Below are 2500 nucleotides of genomic sequence, written 5' to 3' on the forward strand. Positions count from 1 at the left end.
CTCCTCCGGGCTTCTGAAATGGTGAGCTGCTCCTGGCATCGCTTCAATATCAGGTCAATGTACAGGAGTGGACGGAACAAGCGCCAAAGTATTAACCCTTGGCATGATGGCCATGGATCCATCTCCATCAATCCAGTTCTCCTACAAAGAGCCGGGAAAGGGAGCATGACATTTCCTTAGAGCTAAAAGACAACAGCCACAACCATCCCATTCCCAGCAACTTGGAAAGACTGGGGTTTGTCGCTCTGCGAGCACGTGAGAAGCCTGGAGATGGGCACACAAGGCGGAACTTTGGGCGGCTGACCTTTGCTTACAACTACGTCATCGGGGGAGAGCGCGGACGCAGTACCCCACCAGCAAAAATTATGCAGTCAAGATTCCCACGTTTGGGGAATTTGCAGGGGTCAGCACAACCAGAGTGCAATGGCTGAGCCTCGCCCTGGGTGAACCACCTTCTTGATCATGGTGTCTCCCCTGCCAGGTAAGTATGAGGTGTACTTGCCCAGCACTGGGTGGCTGTTCCCAGACACAGCTCTTTGGCCGATGGTGCAGGAAATGGATAGTCCCAGAGTCCAATGCCTTGACTCAGGTGCTCGTTAATGCTGTGCTGTGTTCAACTTCAACCTCCAGCACACATTGGAGAGGAAACACTCGACCTTTTCACTGGCATACCTGGCTGTCATTTCCTATAGATTCAGCAACAACTGGACCTGACGGCACCAACAGCAGCTTACCCATCTCGGTGTAGCTTCCAAATACTGGAATAGAGTGTAGCAGGTAGTGGCGATAAAGGCTCAAGTGCAGTGTGTTCGGAAGGCTGACTTTTGAGCCCCTCCACGAGCAGGGGGCCTTGCCTGGTCTATAAAAGGAGTCTGTGTCACCTGCCCGTCGGCTTGCGGCCACACCACCCTGAGCACGCCCGATCTCGTCTGATCTCGGAAGCTAAGCAGGGTCGGGCCTGGTTAGTACTTGGATGGGAGACTGCCTGGGAATACCAGGTGCTGTAAGCTTTTACACTGCAGCACACTTTTACACTGCAGCACGCTTTGACACTGCTGCTTCCTTACAAGAAACGTGGGCTTGCAATTACGTTGACGCACGGGCACACGTTAATGTCCTTCCAGTTTCAGCCTTGCTTTGGTTTTCACAGAAAAAAAGAGAACGGTGCACCGTTCCTGGTGGCACTGCAATACCAGGTCAATGCAAGGAGTGAAGAGAGCAAGCCCCAGGTTTCACCGCCCAATGCTCAAAAATGCATTTAATATTTAATCCCCATATAGAGGACATATCAGATATTAAACTGATAAGAACAGATACTACACTTGATCTTAGCCAAAAGGCAGAGAAGCGATGGCCCGCCAGTGTCTGGGGCCAACTCAAGATCTTGGCGCACAAGTTACTTGTTGTGGTGCCATGTTTCTGAAGTGCGCATAACAAAGGCTGCTGCCGATCACCTCCGCCCCCAGGTGATCTAAGTGCACCTCTGAGCCGTGACGGACAGCTGCTTGACATTTGACACACTCAAAGGGCGCAGCCATACAGCAAAGCCCACCAAAAATAACTTAAACTCTCGGACGTTCCTCTCCACGGAAGTCTTTAGTAAAAGGCGAAAGACTTGTGCATTTTGAAGAAAAACCAGAGTCGACATAGACCCTCTCCTTGAGAGCAGCCAAGGAGTCTATCCGCCGGAGTCACCACAGTCTCGGTCGGCCCGGCCGGCCACCTTGGGACAGCCTTTCTTCAACGTTTTTGGTTTGCCGGCCAATCAACCGCCCACATTTGACTGCATGTTTGGAAGCGCATTCTTACTGTTGGTTGTGTGCTGCAGTTTTCTATCAATCGCTGAGGCTGTGGCACACCTCCAAGGTTTAGTGGTAGATGTGAGTGCATGAGCAAAGCAGCTCTCTCTGTGTCACACCGAGCAGTACAAACTGCCGGGCCGTTTCCCAGCTCCTCCGGGCTTCTGAAATGGTGAGCTGCTCCTGGCATCGCTTCAATATCAGGTCAATGTACAGGAGTGGACGGAACAAGCGCCAAAGTATTAACCCTTGGCATGATGGCCATGGATCCATCTCCATCAATCCAGTTCTCCTACAAAGAGCCGGGAAAGGGAGCATGACATTTCCTTAGAGCTAAAAGACAACAGCCACAACCATCCCATTCCCAGCAACTTGGAAAGACTGGGGTTTGTCGCTCTGCGAGCACGTGAGAAGCCTGGAGATGGGCACACAAGGCGGAACTTTGGGCGGCTGACCTTTGCTTACAACTACGTCATCGGGGGAGAGCGCGGACGCAGTACCCCACCAGCAAAAATTATGCAGTCAAGATTCCCACGTTTGGGGAATTTGCAGGGGTCAGCACAACCAGAGTGCAATGGCTGAGCCTCGCCCTGGGTGAACCACCTTCTTGATCATGGTGTCTCCCCTGCCAGGTAAGTATGAGGTGTACTTGCCCAGCACTGGGTGGCTGTTCCCAGACACAGCTCTTTGGCCGATGGTGC

The 2500-nt window shown here is 52.4% G+C and overlaps 5 non-coding genes across 5 annotated transcripts; 1 reads left to right on the forward strand and 4 right to left on the reverse strand.

The window, feature by feature from the left end:
- Positions 1–325: 325 nt before the first annotated feature.
- LOC131451246 (U1 spliceosomal RNA) lies at positions 326–489 on the reverse strand. The gene has a single exon (XR_009236109.1). It is a non-coding gene; the product is annotated as a U1 spliceosomal RNA (small nuclear RNA).
- Positions 490–891: 402 nt separating this feature from the next.
- LOC131451437 (5S ribosomal RNA) lies at positions 892–1010 on the forward strand. Its single transcript, XR_009236295.1, has one exon. It is a non-coding gene; the product is annotated as a 5S ribosomal RNA (ribosomal RNA).
- Positions 1011–1159: 149 nt separating this feature from the next.
- On the reverse strand, positions 1160–1352 carry LOC131451340 (U2 spliceosomal RNA). The gene has a single exon (XR_009236209.1). It is a non-coding gene; the product is annotated as a U2 spliceosomal RNA (small nuclear RNA).
- A 179-nt stretch (positions 1353–1531) lies between these two features.
- Positions 1532–1644, reverse strand: LOC131451405 (U5 spliceosomal RNA). Its single transcript, XR_009236265.1, has one exon. It is a non-coding gene; the product is annotated as a U5 spliceosomal RNA (small nuclear RNA).
- Positions 1645–2275: 631 nt separating this feature from the next.
- LOC131451247 (U1 spliceosomal RNA) lies at positions 2276–2439 on the reverse strand. The gene has a single exon (XR_009236110.1). It is a non-coding gene; the product is annotated as a U1 spliceosomal RNA (small nuclear RNA).
- Between the last annotated feature and the right edge of the window lie 61 nt (positions 2440–2500).

This window comes from Solea solea, unplaced genomic scaffold (genome assembly GCF_958295425.1).
Source record: "Solea solea unplaced genomic scaffold, fSolSol10.1 scaffold_28, whole genome shotgun sequence".
NCBI lineage: Eukaryota > Metazoa > Chordata > Actinopteri > Pleuronectiformes > Soleidae > Solea > Solea solea.